We start from the raw sequence: 21,259 nt of genomic DNA on the forward strand, positions 1-21,259 counted from the left end.
CATTTGCAGTGTCCACTTCCTGTCCAGTAAATTTGGCAGGACGGAATTTGAATAACCTATAGGTCTGACTCATGTATGCGGCTGAAGGAGTAAAGATAGAATGGGTGAAGAATCCTGTTATACAGTCCTAGTAGACCGAGAACCACCTGATTGCTACTGTAGTTGGAATCAAGGGCTGAGCTGCATGGTGGCCTGGGGGACAATCATGAAAACACAGACCCACTGATATCCTCAAAACCCACAATCAAAAGGGGAGTCAGGCACGGTGGCCAACCACTTGGCCCGTTAAGCCACATGGTGGCCCGATGAGCAGGCAAACACACTATGGGCTAAGGGGTACAAGACAGAGGAGAGAATAGGATGGCCAGTGACATGTGAACAGGACAAGGCAGGGATGGATTCTGACATAGGTACCATACTACTTTGTTTAAATATGCCCAAGTGCATAGAATGTTTTAGTGCAAGTCTTAGACAATGGTATCTCTGAATGACACCGCAGTCTGACTCTTCCTGAAGGCCCTGAGAAGTTGTTTGTATGCACTTGCTGCCTTGACACTTGCTGATGTGCGTGTGCTCTGCTTGAGCAGTAAAGGGGAGATCACATGCAGAGATGATTTTCTGTAGCTTCTCAGTCCGAGTAAAAATAAAATCTTCTCGTTATATAGGAACCAAGTCTCTGGCTGGAAATTTCTACAACAGAGCCATTTAGTCATTTATAGAAATATACAGAGCCAATGAAGGAACCAGATGTCACAGCACAGTAACACAGGTCACTGTCCGTGGAACTGAATGAATAGGATAACCGGCCAATGTGTTTGTGTGCTTACACTGATTATATGTCAGGGGGGAAAATATTTATATCATTGTTGCGATGAACGTCATTCCAGCAAGTGGTTACGTCGTTCACGCAAGTGGTCATGCGGAACCAAAGTTTACTCACCTGTGTGCACCCGAGGGGAAGGCATTAACGGACGCACCTGCTCTTTATTTTGGATAAAGTCGGCAAAACGCATTGGTAGCGCGACAAGCAAAGGGTCAAATCTACACCAAGTGCTTCTGGAACTGTGCTGCGATTGTGTACTGAAAAGTAGACTCTGAACGGACAGCCGGTAAGACCATGAACCATGCGTGTTGGACTTTGTTGCAAATGTTATTTGTAGCAAGCACTACCTGTTGCGAGTGGGGTTTATTTCTTAATGGGGTGCGCTAATGAGGCATTGAGGCGCTGGTGCTGGCTTGTAACATTATATGAGTTGTGGTATTTGACTGTATTAGGAATAAATGGTGTGCTGTAAGTGTCTTAATGACAATATGTGGAATGCTGTTTTATTGATTCAGATGTTTGCATTAATGCGGTTTAAAAGGGGGGGTTCTATTTTTAGTTTATCTAAAAGTTAAATATTAAATTGCTAAAAAGAAAAAAAAAAAGTATTAAGGGTGAACTTTCCTTTTAATAATTCATATGGGCAGAAGTGTTAAACCTATTGTTCGATTGTCTAATTGGTTAGCTTTTCATTGCAATTTATTGCGTTGAGTAACTCATTTATGTGTTTCCCCAGTGGTTTGATCTTAAACTTTGATGTTTGGAGGAATTTTATTCAGAACAAGTTATGTATAATTGTGTGGAAATTTGAAGCTGAGATTGGTCATTCATTGTATATTTTGTGTGTATGTGTATATATATATATATATATATGCATTTAAAGTAAAATTTTGTGTTTGCTCATAAGATAGATTGGTGAAAGTTGGTGTTTTGTGGTTTAAGGTTTTTCACCTGTAAATGCCTGGCTTGAGGAAAGCGAAGATAAAATAAAAAGGGATAAAGAGTCCAAAAAGAAGGCCTGGTTATTCTGAGTGAAATCCAGTTATATGTTCAGTTTTGGTACATCTCTATCAAGTGAGGGGTAAAGCACAGTAAGAATTGTGATCACTTGACAATCATTGAGGGGAAAAATGTAAAAATATATACAGTAAGGACAATATAATCGTAATTTAATGTATCCCTTCTGCTCTTTAAAAAGCACAATGTCTGACTGACAAATATGTCTATTATTAGCACATTTTAATAATTTAATTAATATTAAGCAGTACACCTATTTCCTGTAATCACTCTGCGTTAAAGCAATTTTTAAAACTAGCTGTGAACTGGATGCTGTTCTGACTGTTGTTGCCATGGTGCCTTATTTACTTTCAAATCGCATTGTCCACAACCTGATCAAAGGACCAAACTTTAAAATCAGTGCAGGGTAGTGTCGCAAGTAGTGATGCTTAGGCTTTAACCTATGTCCTGGAAAGAAAGAAAATCTACAAGCAAGATATTCTTGGATAAGAACGTCAAGGTATGCAACCTCTGGCAATAAAATTTTCTGTGCACAAATCAGCTCCACAATGTCTTTTAGCTGAAGGGTCAACTGCCAATCATCATCTGTGGGCTCTTTCACCTTGTCACACATGATCACAGGAAGAAGTCTTAGAAAATTCCAGTTCTGAACAGCCTGACCATAAAGCTTTACTCCATTGGAGTTTACTGCACATGGCTTACTCAACACATCAGAGCCACTGTACTTAAATTTCTTAATGCGTCTATTCAGAATTGAATAAGTGAACCACTTTTTTTGCTTGATGAAGTACTTCAGGTAAAGGGCTAAATCATAGGAAAGGATACCCTCAAAAATGTCATGGCCTAAACAAGGTGGCAGGCCAGGCATACAAACATCGAAGTAATTCAATGAATTAAAACTCAGATATTATACCTTCAACGTTTTGTTGTTCCTCAGACTGTAAAATGCATTTGGATCTGTTTGAAAATCTGTTCGGGTTGTCCGGCAATACCTGCAGAAATATTCAGAAAAACTAAAATTTTCTGTAAATCCACCGATATTATGAGACCCCAAATTGTCCCCTGCAATGCACAAAACAGTCCCTTTAACTTTTTCCTCTGCCACCGTTATTCCATTGTCTTCCAGGTCTTTTAAGTCTGCAATGAGCCTTGAGAAAACTTTGTCATGGCCAAAGTGTTTGAAGTCTTTTTCCTGACACAGCATTACAAGTGACATGTGGTCTGTACTTGATGAGGTGGTAAATTAGCCAGAGACAAATATACAGCTACTACTTTGTGCTGCTTTTTGCTGAACCTAATGGGTTCACCGCCTCAAAAGAATCTTGATATAGAATTAGTTTTAGACATGATGGGTTTTGAGAAAAGAACTCATTGTTTTTATATACCTGACCATCACTGACATCACAAAGCACATCAGTGTATGGTACGTATGTACCCTGTGCAGCACAATTCTGCCATAAGTCTGACTCCAGTAAATGTCTCAAAGTGTCTTTCAATGGAACATAGTAGGCAAACCTCTGTGACCTTGTTTCATCCCTTCCTAAGTACAACTTTACAGGTTCTGTGTATCTAAACATCTGTTTAAAAGCCCTAGTTCTTGAAAAATTGGTTCTCATTGGTCCTTCATGACTAATGGTGAAAAGGTCAGATTCCTTCACAACATCACATATACTACCAATAACCTCATCTGTTAATTCAGTTAAGTCACTTTTCAGGAATGCACTTAATTTATTCAAAGTATATGTCTGTCCTAGTTCATGTATGCTTAGCATCTCTTCAATAATATTTTGTATAGTTGATGCTGGCAGAAGAAACTGCCCATGTAATTTCAAGTAGAAAAGAGAAATATTTCTAAGAAAAAGGTCACTGAAATTTTCTGTAAGATGGACTTCACCTTCATCAGTCTCACTAAATCTCTCTGTAGGGCCTGTAACTAACGGTTCAGTTTCAAGAAACTGAGAAACTGTCTCCTTATTAAGATCTCTTATACTGTCCACAGAACATTGTCTGTGTTTCCTGGACATGTAGGCTGTAAACGACGATCTCACAGTGAACGTATGGTCGCATCCTGTCACCGGACATGTCACAACACGTCCTTCGGCTATATGTTCCTTTAAGTGAGCTGTTAGTGATCTGACATCGCGACATTGGCGCTGGCACATAGACATATTACACGTAAACACCGTAAGGGCATTTGTAGTATCAATATATGAATCTGTGTTATGTTTACGGTAAAAATGAGCCTTAAATTCCCCATATGAACGAAACGTATTGTGGCAATCTGTAGCGCCACACTTGAACACGCATCGTGGTTCATGACGGTGAAGTTTGACATGTAAAACATGTTCCCTAAGGGTTTGCACTGATGTTCCACAGAAATAACAACTAAACATTGTAACTGCGTGAACAAACACGCACTCTATTGCTGTTTTAAACACCTAAATGCTGTTTCACATCCCGCTTGCAAATCTAAGTTTTACATGTGCTGCCAAGATACGTTCATGCGCCGTCAACACGGTACATGCTACTCGTGTTTAAAACCACACACTGCTTAACACTGCTTAAAACGATTTAATTTAACTTACCAATTTGCCCAGACACATTTATTTTATTTTATATTCCCACTAGTTTGTAGATTTTTTTTAAATGTTATGTTTGTTATTGGGTGCTTTCCACTTCATGTACCCACATACAGCGCTGGCTTAAAGCAATACATTCTGGTCCTGACGCAATGCATTGTGGTTAGATTTTTATCGTCCGCTGCATTATGTCACCATGTCACGTCGTACAAAAACCTCGCGAGAGCAAGACAGATCATCCTGCACCTCTTAAGTGTTATGTAGTTTTGCCTGAAACGCAAAAATAAAACAAAGCAATTAAAGCCGATCAGTGGCTCAAATTCTGCTGTAGCGATTGAAGAACTTTTGTCGGAAGTTGGATTCGAACCCACGCCTTACTTCGGAGAACAGAATACCCCTTACTTTGAAAGGCCATTTTCGCTGCGCAGGAGGCTTTAGACCGCTCGGCCATGGGGCAGTTTCCAGTTGAACCCTAAGGAGTAGGTTAAGTCCAGCCTTGGCTTCCAAGCTGACGTTTTTCTACATATGTGCTTGTGTATCATGGACAGTAAGAGGGGGCAGGCAAGGAGAGAATTTCTCTCTTTGGGGATCAATAGAGTGTTGTTATTATAACGTCTAAAACGTATGATGGTCTGTCGATAAATCAATAACAATATCAATGAAGTCAATGTTTATCTAAAGGAATCAGAATTCAGGAAAAGCCAGGGGCCGGACCGAGTGTAGGGGGCGTGGCCAGAGACAGCCTGCTGACTGTTCCAAATCATGGGTGCATGTTACAAGTCCGGAACATATTTTAACTTAGTACTAACTTAGCATCATATTTGATCTGATTCGACTGAATATCCCAGGTTTCCATCTCTCATGCATCTGGTGTGACGTGTTTTCAGACTCTCAGGCTGGCGCAAAGAAATCTTACGGGAATTGAACGTCTCACTCCGGTCAGCTGACCAAAGTTGGTAACCTTGGTATTGTGTGTAGGAGATTCGGTATAACTATAATTTCGTTCTCCATTTACATGCCCGTAGTGTCTTTAACCGGCTGCACAAACTGGATCCGCCTCCATTACGACACAACTTTGCCCTTATTGGCTTAAGAATTTAGTCACATACATGACGTATATCTGCTATTTCTCCCGAGAAGCAGGTAAAGCAGTGGTAACTGCTTTGTAGTTAATTTACCTGGTAAAATTAAGTTTAAATAAATGATATAAATACTGTAATAGTACTCGTGAGCTTTGTTTATTTGTTATTAGTTATTGTAATGTTGCGCTGCTTTATTTGTTTAATCGTCTAGTCTGTGGAGACATTCAAGTTAATCAAATAAGAATTGCACTGTACACTGTACATGACCATAAAAACTTTGTATCCTTGAAATAAATGTTTTTGATCTTTTCCTTGGCAGTTATCTTTTTACACAGGGCCTCTATGTACACGATAGTTTTTTTTTTCACGACTAACAGTATGGATCAGGAGTTGGTTATTGTAAAAGAAGTAATGTGCATGCAGGTGATATTTGTATAGATTTATCCACACCCTTGTAGCAGTGCTGCCATTGCAGTCAGATCTCGCAAACTAGGAGTATTAGTTGTCTTTATTTCTCTTTATTTCTTGACGCCAACCCTCTCCATTAATCCGGGCTTGGGACTGGCACCTACCTGAGCTGGCTTGCTCCCTTAAGTGGCTGGGTTAGGCTAAACTATATATATATATTTACCAAGACTACAATAAAACATCTCGAAATGTGTAGTCTAGCAAAACGCAGTTTAAAGAAGGTAGCCTACCTGGCGAAATTGCAAACAAATTAAGGGCGTTAGGCAGCCTTTCCAAACCGCTTATCCTACTGGATCGCGGGGGGTCTGGAGCCTATCCCGGAAGCAATGGGCACGAGACAGGGAACAACCCAGGATGGCGGGCCAGCCCATCGCAGGGCACACTCACACACTATTCACTCACGCATACACTCCTATGGGCAATTTAGCAACTCCAATTAGCCTCAGCATGTTTTTGGACTGTGGGGGAAACCAGAGTACCCGGAGGAAACCCCACGATGACATGGGTAGAACATGCAAACTCCACACACATGTGACCCAGGTGGAGACTCGAACCCGGGCCCTAGAGGTGTGAGGCAACAGTGCTAACCACTGCACCACCATGCTGCCCCCTAAATGGAAAACCATTAAATACAAAAGGAAAACAAAAGTGCTGTAAGACTGTATACTTATGTGTATGTTAGTAAAGGCTGTAGCTGACACAACGGACCCCACTAATTAGAAAGGGGTAATTGTACACATGTGGCATCCAGTATGTTCTTCTATAACAGTTTTTTAAAAAAAAAAAAAACTCACATTACACAAATTGGCACTATCAAAACGAGGATTATGGGGAAAATGGGGACTGTGATGGAGATTACATACACGTAGGCATGGTATTTAGTTTTTTTTAATCTGGTCACCTTCCAGAGTAATTGTAAACTAAAACCATCTTCACCCTATTTGATTCTTTATAAATGGACAATCAGTCGTGCAGTAAATGGGGGTATAGAGAGACACAGAGCTTGTCTAACAAGAAACCCTGGGAAGCTAACATTAATAGGGTGGGTATGGATAGCAAAACCATTGATACAGATTACAGATTTATATCTCACCTGAACCCTGGCGGGCTCCGTGCCAATAGGGGTTGGGATTAGGGTTAGTTAACTTAAGTAGTAATATTGATGTGTATATTCTCCTATTCTCCAGTCAGTGAATCGTGAAACGTAATGTTAATATGTTTCTATACCTATATGTTCTGCTTAAAAACCCATAAAGGCAAGCACAGTGTTTAGACATTCTGTTACTTAGACTAGTAAACACTAAGATCCTTCAGCTTTCAATTAACCTGACACAACAGTCTAAACAACAAATGTGTGCCATGTCATTTGTCATCTTTACATCTTGTATCCTTTATATGGTAATTGGATTTTCAAGGTGGAATTGCAGGTCGATCATTTTAAGGATCTAGATGTAAACCTCCCTGGTGTTGCTTTAATATTTTTTTTGCACAATTTGCTTCACACACTTCCTCCAGCAGAGAAGCTTACAATACTACACCCCACCAAATGACTGGATGATGCCTTTTTATTTAAGGTCTGGCTGTGAGCCTCGATTACCGATACACTATCTTCAGGCTCCTGCCGGGATCAGTCAGTATGGTGGACCTTTGGAGGAATGGGTACAAAACCATCAGGAAAGTTTGCAGGTGCTTCAAGAGTATGTGAAGGCTTAGTTGGAGGATCAAGCCACACCACGAAATCGGAAACACAATGAGTTGGTTAATGATTAGGGGTTTGATGAAGGTCAGCTGGTGTGTTTGCGGAACCATGTTCGAGGTAAAATACAGGATCATTGGGATGCCTGTTTGTATATGGTAGTTCGGTGTCCCCAAGATCAGGGTGCAGTTTACTCTGCAACTCCAATGGAGGGGGACGGGGTTGTCCGTCAAGTTCACCGAACAGAGTTGCGTCCAGTACCACAGGGGGTTGTTATGTCAGGGGAAGATGTTCTGGTAATGTCTCCTGAGTCTGGGTTGCCCACAGGGGCAACAGAAATGGAATCGGATGAGGACTCTGTGATTTTACGGGGACAGGGCTGGTGGGAGGGGTCGCAATAGAGCATCCACAAGTAGGCCTCGTATAATGGAGGAGGTTATGTCCCCCCCGAGGTGTAGAGACCAGTTAAACGTTCGGTGAGGTCCACCACTGGTCATCATACCAACCCTTATAAGTTACCACGGTCAGTGAATGATCGTTCGGTTGGGGAGGAAGACCAGTGGTTTGGGGATAGAATTCTTAGCTGTGATCGTTGGGTCATCAATTTCATTTTGGGGGATGGATTGTAGCCAGGCAATTATAGGCAGGTATAGGAACTGCAGTTCGGACTGGAGGCATAGCCGGGGCGAGATGGCTGTGCATGTTCCGATGGTAGGGCATATTGGCAAAGGAGCAGGCACGGGAAAGACAGGCAGGGTCCTGATAGATTTGGTGGAGCATCGGCGGGCATATTGAATTTGCAGTGTAGCAGCCTTTCTGTTTGCTTGTTTCAGGGGTGAACAATCTTATCCGCAAAGGGCCGGTGTGTATGCAGGTTTTCGCTGCAACTCCCTAATTAGATTTCTAATTAGAGGACTGATTAGCTGAAGAGTCCTCATACCTGGTTTTGAAGAGCTGACCTAAAGGTTACCCCAAAAACCTGTTTTTTTTTTGTTTGAATGGGGCAGTGAGTCATGGGGTAAACTACTGTTCTTTAGGGGTTTTCAAGGTGGAATTACGGGTCGATAATTTTAAGGATCAGGTTGTAAACCTCCCTGGTGTTGCTTTAATATGTTTTATCTGAGGTTGTATCGTGTATTATCAAGCCAGCCGGCTTAGTGGCCTCGGGAGCGGGGTTTAGTGGGAGCAGCTGGCTAGTTTTATTTTCTTTTTTGTTTGTGTCTTTTTCTTTGTTGTATGTATATTTTGGGTTCATTATTAGGCAGGCTGGGCCTTTTGGCACCTGTAGTCTGGGTGCTGGATTGCCCATAGGGGTCTTTTTTATTGCTGTGATTTGCTGTGTCATTCACTAGTGTGATTTGTGCTGGATGTGTTTTTAAGGTTGTGCTGTGGCGTGTACCTGAGCAAACTTTGGGCAACCTGTTCTCTTGTTGGCTTTATTGACAAAGGGTGGATTAGTCTAATTACGGCCTGCTACAAATAGCTGCATATAACGTATAAAAAAAATCACCTTATGGGTGCTCCGTAGGGTAGCAAGATCTTGAGTTTTTTTACAGTACTCGGGTACGTTTTAAAATTTTCGACCAATCAGCAAACATTATTCTGACAGCATAGCTGGGAAACCAATGAAAAGTGAGTGCAACGTTCTAGAACTTGACTTCGGGTTGACGCTCCCTATAAAAGAGCTGGGTACTGCTTCAAGGCGTTCAGTTGGCGCTACCTCCTGATAGAGTAGCACTGTACGGCTCTTGTTCCGTAAAACAACATCAAAAGGATGAAAAAAAAAACAATATTTAAAGAAGACGAAAAAAATCAATTTTTAAAGAAGACGAAAAAAACATCGTCTAAAAAAATAAGCCAAAAAAATAATATCCGAAGAAGGAAAAACATGCAAAGTAAAAAAAACAAACAAAAATAAAAAACAATATCCAAAGAAGAAGGAAAAAAACATCCAAAGGGAGAAAAGAAGAACTGAAGGGCAAACGAGGTAGGAGGAAATACAAATTTCGTTTCAGCACCGTTGGAGTGCCAAGCCGTGAAAAGCATTTGGCCAGAAGACAAGGTAAGTGTTGTACCTGTTATTTTAAAACAGCGCTTTTCAAAATGCTGCTTTATAATCGTTTGAGATCGTTAGCCAGTGTGACAGCTGAAGGCTTTTTGAGTTTACCAACATAAAGTTTTATTTCTGTATTAGGACATTGTCAGGAACAATGATGTGTTCATCGCTATGATGTGGTCAAAAAGCGATGCATTGAATCTTAGAAACATTTGTGATTTTTCAAACGATGCTTTTCCTTTTATTTAATCAGTAAAATTTCCATCGGTTTTATATAGTGCCCCTTGAAATATGTCTTTAGCTCATTTTCCGGGCATTTTACTAGAATGCATCCTGAGAAATACACAAGCTCTGCTGCATTTCCGTGCCTCGATGTTTAGTGCCGAGTATAATTGTTGCAGTTGCCTTTTATATATTCCATGAGACCTGTTGGTACCAAGAGAAGTGTGAGACTGTCAGGGTGAATTTATCATACAATCGCACGCATAAATACCTGAGGGTTGCCAGTCCTTTTGCGTTGTTACAGGAGGACTAGAGCTGACGAGTGTGTTTCTACACACTATCAAGGGCATTGTAGTACAGTTTTCTCAGGTGGGAGAATGCTGCCGATCTCCTATTTGACAATACAGCCCTTGATATATTAGAATATTACAGAACTAGAAGCCTTTTGCAAGGAAGAATGTGAGAAAATCCCAAGTACAAGAACTGAAAGCCTTTCAGCTGGCTATAAGAAGCGCTTGTAAGCTGTGATATCTGGCAGAGGAGGTGTTACTAAGTACTGATTACGTAGGGTGCCCAAACTTTTGCAGAGTGCCATAATAATGTTTTTATTTTGTAATTTTGTTCAATTTATGGCATAAAAAGTAACTATTCATCAATGTTTGCTGAAAATATTGTGTATTTTCCCCCCAGTTCCTAAAGAGACTGTATTAACTGATATTGTTGCTTTTGTAATTGAAAAGATGTTATTTGTCAAGGGGTGCCAAACCTTTGCATAAGACTGTACACAGTGTGTGTATGTGTTTATGTGAGTGTGTGTCTGTGTGTGTGTTTATATATATATATGTGTGTGTGTGTGTATATATTTCTGTATATGCATGTGTATATATATATTTATATATAGTTCACACACATTCAAACTTATTTGAATACACATTCAAAATAATTTTTATTATTATTATTTTCGTTTTTTTTTTTTTTTGTGTTTTAAAATGTTTTATTTTTGCAATGGAAATAAAAATAAAGCAGTTCTCCATAAAGGAGGGATGGTGGATGGAATATATATATACATATATATAAAATAATTGTCACACAACCTGGGTGACATGCCTTGCCTGCTCACCCAATTTTAGTGCACCTTAGTTATTCATAATGACCATCTAGTCTCGATACACCCATGAATATATATGTATATATATATAGATATTTTTTCTTTTTCTTGTGTTTTTTTTTTCGCAATGGATATTAATAATAAAGCAGTCCTCCGTAAAGGAGGGGTGGTGGAGGGAATATATATATACATTTATATAAAATAATTGTCACACAACTGGGGTGACATGCCTTGCCTGCTCACCCAATTTTAGTGCACCTTAGTTATCCATACTGACCATCTAGTCTCGACACACCCATATATATATATATATATATATATATATATATATATATATATATATATGTATATATATAGATATTTTTTCTTTTTCTTGTGTTTTTTTTTCGCAATGGATATTAATAATAAAGCAGTCCTCCGTAAAGGAGGGGTGGTGGAGGGAATATATATATACATTTATATAAAATAATTGTCACACAACCTGGGTGACATGCCTTGCCTGCTCACCCAATTTTAGTGCAACTTAGTTATCCATAATGACCAACTAGTCTCGATACACCCATAAATATATATGTGTGTATATATATATATAGTTTTTTTGTGTTATTTTTTTGCAATAGACAATAAAAATAACGCAGTTCTCCATAAAGGAGGGATGGTGGATGGAATATATATATACATATATATATAATAATTAATGTCACACAACCTGGGTGACATGCCTTGCCTGCTCACCCAATTTGAATGCACCTTAGTTATCCATAATGACCATCTAGTCTCGATACACCCATAAATATATATGTATATATATAGTTTTTTTTTTTCGCAATGGACAATAAAAATAACGCAGTTCTCCGTAAAGGAGGGATGGTGGATGGAATATATATATACATACATATAAAATAATTGTCACACAACCGGGGTGACATGCCTTGCCTGCTCACCCAATTTTAGTGCACCTTAGTTATTCATAATGACCATCTAGTCTCGATACACCCATAAATATATATGTATATATGTATTGTTTTTTTTTTTTTTTTTTTGCAATAGACAATAAAAATAACGCAGTTCTCCATAAAAGAGGGATGGTGGATGGAATATATATATACATATATATAAAATAATTGTCACACAACCTGGGTGACATGCCTTGCCTGCTCACCCAATTTTAGTGCACCTTAGTTATCCATAATGACCATCTAGTCTCGATACACCCATATATATATATATATATATATATATATATATATATATATATATATATATATATATATATATATATATATATATATATATATATATATATATATATATATATATATAGTTTTTTTTTTCTTCGTAATGGACAATAAAAATAACGCAGTTCTCCGTAAAGGAGGGATGGTGGATGGAATATATATATACATATATATAAAATAATTGTCACACAACCTGGGTGACATGCCTTGCCTGCTCACCCAATTTTAGTGCACCTTAGTTATCCATACTGACCATCTAGTCTCGACACACCCATATACACACCCGAAGCTCTGATCTCAGATCAGTTCCATGCCTCCAGAATCTAATGTTACCCTCAAGGAAGAAGGGAAGCTATGATGAGTAAAAAAAAGGTTATTAGAGTGTCCTGTCAGCGTTGGGCTTCTTCGGCCTCCGCCATTGATTTTTCGGTTTCAGGATGGAAAGTACAAGGTGGCTCTGTGTTGATGAATAATCCAGGAAAAAAATGCCACAAAGGCATGGAGTCACACCAGTGGAGTCTTATCCTTGCAATAAAGACCCCTGTATGACCTTTGCTGAATATTTCCAGTTTAGTGGAGCTGATCTGTGAGTAATGCAGTTATGCAGCAGTTTCTGATGGTTTCCGGTTTTGCAGGTGGTGTCCTTTTCAGCTTGGAGGAGGGAGCCTCCTTCTGGAACCAGATGTTGACCTGGAGAATCGTGAGTGACGTTTCCGATTAGCATACCTGATCTCCTTGCCCCGCCACGGGGCTCTGGTGAAATGTAACTATTCAGTGACCCGTATCTTTCAGTTCTTCGCTTCCATGATCTCGACCTTCACCTTGAACTTCTTCATGAGTATCTACCACAACAAGCCGGGAGATTTTAGTAACCCAGGTCTCATCAACTTTGGACGCTTTGACAACGATGTAAGTTTCCCATTTCTGTCGGTGTTGTGATGTAGATTGTCCTTTTTAAAAGTCTGTAGATGGAATCTTGAAAATCAAAATATTGGGCATCGGTAATTGATCTGGTTGTCTTGGCCAATGGTATGCTGTCCGCAAGTCAAGTAGCTCTTGGGAGATGTCGGCCGTTACCCTCTGACATTGGTTTCCTGCCTCCCGTTAGTCAGTGGGGAAAATGTGATGTTTATGGATGTCTGGACAACTTAGAGTGGAGAGCATTTTATAATCATTACCTCGTTTGGGAAAGGCGAAAGAAGACGGTATAATTTTGACCAAAATCCAGAATGAGACCAAGTTCACACTGTTCCCGAACATGTTTTGGTCTTTCCTGTCCGTGCCGTTCAAGAAGGGGCTGATCTGTGAACTTTATGGGGAAACAAGGGTGAGAGAGAAAAGGATGAGCTGTTATTTCCAGAAAGGGCTCGACTCGGTACCCTGTCACATGAGCAGTGATGTATTTTTACCTGCCTTCTGGTCACATGGGTTGGAAAGGAAACCATGAAACGTTTGTTGGGGGACTTGGACACAGCCCCCACCCCGCAGCGCATGACTTTCCTGGGAGGCCCCCTGGGCTGGAAATATAGTCATCACCTCGGTGGACATGAGTACCGCGCTGTTTTAGTTGGGCCTCCTGGTTTAGGTAGGCATGTTAGCCATGGTTGTGGATGTTTCTCGTTACAAGAGAGGCACCTGTAGCAGTTTACATGGTATGCAGATACGGTTGTTTATTTTATTTTTTTTAAACGCAGCAGAATTTTTCCCGCCTTCGGTGCCTGAAGTTTTTGGGAAACGTTTGCCCCGGATGCCCACTGTATGCTTCCTGTAGGATCACAACACGTTCACCATTTTTTTAAAAATTATACACTACTGTGCAAAAGTCTTAGGCAGGCAAAGAAAATGATATTTAGATTATCCTCGTGTTGGTGTAAAACTATGATATTATGCCTGTGAAAGTGTGTCAACTTCGCCATTTCAGAACCTCTGCTAAAATCATCCTAGTATTTGCAGCGACCGTCCAATGCAGCCATGTGTTTTTTTTGACTTGGCCACCAGCACACCTCATACAGCTAGTCAGTCTCTCACTGACTTTTTAAGCCAGTATATTTAACTTTTTTTAATTCAGCTGTTGGTGAAATTTAACAAAATCATGGAACGGCTGAGGTGCCCCTGAGGAGAAGTTTGGGAACTGAAGCGGTGTTCATCTAGCCATCCAACTAGATATCAGTAACTTTTTAGAAAATAGAAGAAATTACTCTATATATATATATATATATATATATATATATATATATATATATATATATATATATATATATAAAATAAAATTAAATAAAAAAAAAAGAGGCAAACAAGAGGTGCCCCCATGTGTGTAGTCCTGTAGGGTGTGATGTTGTCATTTGCATGTTTGACTGGAGGATTCTGGGTATTGATTTTTTTTTCTTTTTTTTTACCCCCCCCCCTCAGAGCACGGAGTACTACCTGTATGAGATTCCTCTGTTTATCGTCATGGGAGCCTTCGGTGAGAGAGAGAGAGAGAGAGGGAGCGTCTTATTGTGGAAACCCAAACCTTGCTCTTTTACATCTTAACGGACTGGTTCTGTTTCTGGTTTTCTCATGCCGGGCCCATGTCTCTTTCCCCCCCGCAGGTGGATTGCTGGGAGCACTGTTCAACGTCCTGAACTACTGGCTCACCATCCTCAGGATCAGGTGTGCCTGTGTGCGTGTGCCTGTGTGCGTGTGTGTGCCTGTGTGTGTGTGTGTGTGTGCGTACTTCTGTGCGCATGTGTGCCTGTGTGTGTGTGTGTGTGTGCGTACCTCTGCCTGTGTGTGTGCACGTAAGTGAGGCCTGTTTGGTTTTTACTGTGTCACGCCTGTCTGAAACTTAGGCATCTTAACACTTGAAATTAAATAATTAAATAAATATATCCCGAGACTGTGGGGCTGACCTTGAAACTGCCCCACACTGGTTTGATGCAAATGAAAGTTGTCCCACAACAAAATCATTAGCTGAGCCACCATGCCCCCCCCCCCCCCCCCCCCCATCCCCAGGTATATCCACCGGCCCTGCCTGCAGGTGATCGAGGCCATACTGGTTGCTGCCGTGACGGCCACTGTGTTCTTCACTATGATCTACTTCTCCAACGACTGCCAGCCCCTGGGGGAGGATCAGCTGGAGGAATACCCCTTGCAGGTAAGGCAGCTGGAGGTGGGCTCTCTGTGATTTCATTGGCTGAACAGCTGAGAGGGTGTGTATCCTGTCCTCAGGCCTGAACCTCCACTTATCCCTCTCACAGCTGTTCTGTGCTGATGGCGAGTACAATTCCATGGCCACGATCGTCTTCAACACCCCGGAGAGGAGTGTCCGCAGCCTGTTCCACAGCCCCGCAGGTCCGTGGAGTTTCCAGCACGTGTTTCAGGGCAGGATGGGTCGTGACCTGAAGCCGGATTGGTCGCCCCTGTTGTGCCCTTCTTCTGGAAGAGATTATAATTACAGTCCGTTGTCCATCTTTAGAATGAACACCTGTGTTTGATATTGGTGACAGGCTGGCTAGGTCCGGGGCAGCTGTTTGAACAGTCAGACTCGTCTGCCACCTCTGTCGTGTCGTAGGTTTGTTTACGGGCCGCTTCTGGCTGATTGTTTTCCCAGACAGACAGCTAAACCCATACACACAATCCTCCTCAATTATTCAAGGCTTCCCTCATTTGGGATGGGGGGACTGTCACCCTGCCTGGGGAGAACAGGAGCGCTTCTCAAGTGCCCTGACGAATGCCACCGTAGGCAAGTTCGAACGGCACTAAACTGTGTTCATCCATGCCCTCTAGTGGATGAAAGACATACCAAAGTAACATGGCTTGGTCTTGATCGGCTCCAAATTGCACTTTACACCAGGTAGAAAAATGGAAATGATCATATGAAAAATGCCATTCATCATGAAATAATTTCTGTACACCTGTATCCTCATTACAAGGGTGAATCAAGTAAAACTAGCTGGTTTCGCTAGATTAGCGTTCTTGGGGATCAACTACATGATCAACATTTTAGCAAAAACGTGGGAAACACTGACTTAGGTGATGAATTCCACCACCACCAAGGCAGGTTCCTACAATCCCGTGACCCTGGGAATCTTCACCATCACCTACTTCTTCCTGGCCTGCTGGACATACGGCCTGACTGTGTCCGCCGGGGTCTTCATCCCCTCGCTGCTCATCGGCGCCGCCTGGGGGCGGCTCTTTGGCATTTTGCTGGCCTCCATTACGCCGCACAATTCCATACAGGTACATCAGGACGGGTCGCCGTTCCTGGGGAAGCGCCGTATAGCCGGTGAGGCGGCGTGGTCCGCTGGCGGAGGAGGGGCCGTCACGATAGCAGAACTCTTCCCTCAGCAGAGAGAAACCTCACAGTGGCGACGTTTTCCACTGACCTTGATTTTTTTGCACATTTTGAAGAAGCAAAACTGAAAATCCGTTAATGGGTACGATTATATTTCAGGAGGACAAGCCCTCAAACGCTTTCAGTTTGATTGAAGTGGTTTTTGTGGCGATTCGCAAAACTGAAATGGAAGCCGATTTTGCGAACTTGTTGCTGTGTAGGACACGATGACTTGGTTCTAGAGCTCGTATCTCATGAAAAGCTCAATCCATGTTGAGGCACGGAATCATAAATTGCAGGTGTTGTTTCCATGATGTTACTTAATGGAAACACCCTTTATGCAATTTCACTTTGTCAACAAATTTGCTTGTTTGTGCAGAACTTTAATGGAAACGCTGCAGGTTTTGATATATTAAGGAAATTGAACGGGGTCTTTAGAAGTCAGAGGGCCTCCTTCAACACCCGCTTTAGATTGATTTCCTCTTTGTTGTCCAATCAGATTTACTCTTTAAGCAGTCACGTGACTCTTTGAAGGTGCCCTATTGGTTAGTGCTGTATCGATTTCCTGGGCCGCCCAGCGTCATGTCGGCATAGATGTAGTTTAACATAATGTTTGTTGGAAGTAAAGCCCCCTCGAAGTTTTTGAATGAGCATGTTTTATGATTTGTGGCGTTTCGTTTGACAGACCTTGGCCGACCCTGGGAAGTACGCTCTGATTGGAGCCGCCGCCCAGCTTGGTGAGTGTCCGTCCGCGGTCAGCCTGCTTTTCAGAGCTCGTCTAGAGGTGCATGGAGGCACATGAGGCTTCGGGTTTGCGTCTGTTTACGAAGGTCTTTGCCAGGTGGGATCGTGAGGATGACCCTCAGCCTGACTGTCATCATGGTGGAAGCCACCGGAAATGTCACCTACGGCCTACCCATAATGCTGGTTCTGATGACGGCGAAGATCGTGGGCGATTATTTCATGGAGGTCAGTGTTGACGTTTCGGGTTGGAGCGGGTTGGTCCATTTGGCATTATGTGTGAGCCTGTCAGTGAGTGATGAGCTCATCGCCTTTCAGACCGTGCAGAACTTGGAATCGGGCCAGTCGTGTTTCGTTAACTGCTCCGGTCTCATGTTTGCTTTTGGTGTGGGTGGTGCAGCTAGCCACCAGTCTGACGCCATCTTTTTTTCATCTGTCCTTCCAGTGACTGATTTTGAGAACCCTTCCGTTGTTTTTGCACAGCTGTCTAACTTAAGGTGGCACATCATGCTGTGACAGCTCGTTTCGCTTCTCTGTTCCTCAATGTGCCAGCAAATCTGCTTAGAGGAAGTAAAACTTCAAGGGGTGGCAGCTTGTGAATGTTGTGCAGATGTGATCCTAAGCTCTTCTGAGTGACTCGAATTTTCCCACAGGGGCTATACGACATCCACATCAAGCTGCAGAGTGTGCCCTTCCTGCACTGGGATGCCCCAGCCACCTCCCACTCCCTGACTGCCAGGTATATTGCCCCCTACAGGATTTTCCCTGCTAATGCTTCAATGAGCCCAGTACACGCCTTTAGCAAGACATTGGTGCTTCATTCTCACTGTATATTCAGGTTTGGTGTGTCTGTCCATTCAGGGAGGTTATGAGCTCTCCAGTAACCTGCTTCAACCTGGTGGAGAAAGTGGGCACTATTGTGGATGTGCTCAGCAACACCTCGACCAATCACAACGGGTTCCCTGTAGTCTCCGGGTTGAGTGATGGCTGTGAGGTATGTCCCTCCCACTAGGGGTGATTTTGTTTTCCTGGAGATTTGTCACATGATGTACTTTGGGGCTTTGCTAATCTGAATTTTGTGCTCTTAGCCAGGGAAAATCTGTGGCTTAATCCTGCGTTCCCAGCTTATCGTGCTCCTGAAACACAAGGTGAGTGTGACCTAAGGTTCCTGCAGAGGTCAGCTGAATAAGGAGCATGTCTGTCCACACTAACACCTATCAGGGTGCTTGTGTATATGCATGCCTGTGAATGACAGTGCAGCTGACCAATGAGGGGTTTGATTATTGAATACCTGGATGTGACTGGCAGTGCGATTGACCAATGAGGGGTCTGTTTACTGCGTACACGGTTGCGAATGTCAGTGCAGCAAGCCAATGAGAAGTGTGCTCATCCACGTTGTGACCGGTGTACTCTTTTCAACCAGGTGTTTGTGGAACGGGCTCGTTCTCGTCTCAATCTGCGCAAACTGCAGCTGAAGGACTTCCGGGATGCCTACCCTCGCTTCCCTCCGATCCAGTCCATCCATGTGTCCCAAGACGAGAGGGAGTGCATGATGGACCTGACGGAGTTCATGAATCCCACCCCCTACACTGTCACGCAGGTACTAGTCTCAGTCTCAGCCTTGGTCTTGGTCCTTGAGAACCAGAGACACATTTGACTAAACAGTCATGTTCTGCGACTGTGTTCTTCTGCCTCTTTTTCAGGAGACGTCGCTTCCTCGTGTCTTCAAGCTGTTCAGGGCCCTTGGTCTGCGGCACCTCATTGTGGTGGACAGTGACAACCAGGTGCGTCTGCCTTGCGAGGTCCTCAGGCCTTCGTCATCTCCAGCACATATCTCCATTCTCATTGTAAAATTCGAAAATTACTGCATCGGTTTTCAGCCAGTGGCCGTTGGGCATCCATCTAGATCAAGGTTATCACCCTGGTTTCCTGTGCTACTCCCACCCCCTCCCTCATAACATAACCAGCTATCTATGCCCTGTTCTACGTACCAATCATGTTCCCGGTGCCCAGGTGGTGGGACTGGTGACGCGGAAGGACCTGGCCCGTTACCACCTGGGCAAAGACGGCCTGGAGGAGCTGCAGCTGGCACAGACGTGATGCGTGGAAGGCGACTGCCGCGCTGCTCACCAGGCCAACCCCCCCTGCCCCCAGTCAGCCCCCGCCAGAACCCGCACCGGTCGTGCATTTCAGCAAAGTCCGGAACCCGGGATGCCAATGACTGACTTTCTGGTTTCGTTCACCGAGGGTTGGTTGTGATGGGGGAGGGGATCGATTCCATGTGTGTTTTGCGACTTTTTGTTGCCCCCTCCCAGTTTGCACATAAAATAATTTATCCGTTATGTTTTTAAAGCACTTCAGAGAGAGAGTGTGTGTGTGTGTGTGTGTGTGTGTGTGTGTGTGTGTGTGTGTGTGTGTGTGTGTGTGTGTGTGTGTGTGTGGTTCTACACACACTTGGGTGTCAGTCCCGCTCTGTGGTCATTTGCAAAGCTTTGGTAGCATTGTGATATACATTAGTGTAAATGTGTAAAAAGCATTTCAAGCTGTGTGTGTGAGAGAGAGAGAGAGAGAGAGAGAGAGAGAGAGAGAGAGATTAGCCAGGCCAATAACGTTCCTCTTTTACTCAGAGTTTTTTGAGTGTGGTCTATTGACAGAGGGTACCACAGTTTTCTTGTGACTTTAGTTTTACTTTAGGGGAAGTTAATTTTCCTCTCCCAGATAATTGTCTTGCACATTGTACCATTAACCAATGCCTCCCACCCCTCCCATGCCAGTGTAGGTAAGACCAACCCTGCCCCCCCCCCCCCCCCCCCGGAAAAACCCTGACTCGCTTTGACCTTTTTCTCTCATGCTGGATGCTAGCGGTTTTTAACATACAGTGTTTTTTCTCGTGAATTCGCCCATTGGCTGACTGCCACACTGCCTGCGTCCTCCCCCACCCACGCCAGTACGTGACAGTATGTATCCCCCCCACCCCGGGTGATTCTCCAGGTCCTGTGTTTTTGATGGCGATTTGTCTCTTGTTGCGCCGTACAGCCTCTAGGTGGCAGAAACCCTGGTTTCTGATATATACCTGAATAAATTATGCAAATCGGGGTCAGGTTTACATAGGTCGGGTGCCAAACAATGCCAGTAGTGTGTGTGTGTGTGTGTGGGGGGGTGACTTCACAGGTGCTCTCCTGAAAATGTGTGTATATCATTGTTTTTAAATGGCACTTACTGAAAGCAGAGTGGGGTTCAGGGCAGCTTAATGATTTGCAAGGTGACCATGGGTCGTGTTTGGCCAAGGGGGCGCTAGTGTGTTGAGGAAAGGAACTTATTCTGGTCTTTGCAGGCTGTGCTAGAAACCCAAACCCACCCCCATGGCTGTATGTGGCTCCGCACTTTAAATGCTTCTTACCCCACCTCGTTTCCCATCTGCGCCCTACAACTTACAAATCCTTGCAATGTCACGTGCAAGGGGGCCCCCTACTGGCCAAGCAAGGCCCTACAGTCGCTGGTGCCCTTGGGGGTCCAGCCGTACAGTTTTTGCCAACAGCAGAGTTTACACTTTGACTAGTTATGTGCTGTTTAGTTATTTTGTTTTTAATTAAGGTGAACTTGCCTAAGTGACCCTGATCAGTTAAATAGGGTTTTTACCCACCCAACAAGCCTATCGAAAATGGACATACCAGTTAAACGGTAAACGATGTGAATCCCTTATCAGATTTTGATTTTATTCTGAATATTAAATGTCGTGTTTTAACTCAACCTTAAATAAATTAAAGTATCTCCATTTTAAAGAGCACTGTGACTGGATGAGAGAATTGTTTCGGCGTTGGCAAGTACCACCTTAGCGTACATTTATAGAAACGGCTGAAATATACTGGATAATTTTGCATAATTTTTATTTTGCCAAGCTTGATTTTCTTCTG

The 21,259-nt window shown here is 42.8% G+C and overlaps 1 pseudogene; it reads left to right on the forward strand.

Annotated features, from left to right (window-relative positions):
• Positions 1-21,259, forward strand: part of LOC125707666 (H(+)/Cl(-) exchange transporter 7-like) — a 254,198-nt pseudogene that overhangs the window by 114,070 nt on the left and 118,869 nt on the right.

This window comes from Brienomyrus brachyistius, chromosome 14 (genome assembly GCF_023856365.1).
Source record: "Brienomyrus brachyistius isolate T26 chromosome 14, BBRACH_0.4, whole genome shotgun sequence".
NCBI classification, from domain to species: domain Eukaryota; kingdom Metazoa; phylum Chordata; class Actinopteri; order Osteoglossiformes; family Mormyridae; genus Brienomyrus; species Brienomyrus brachyistius.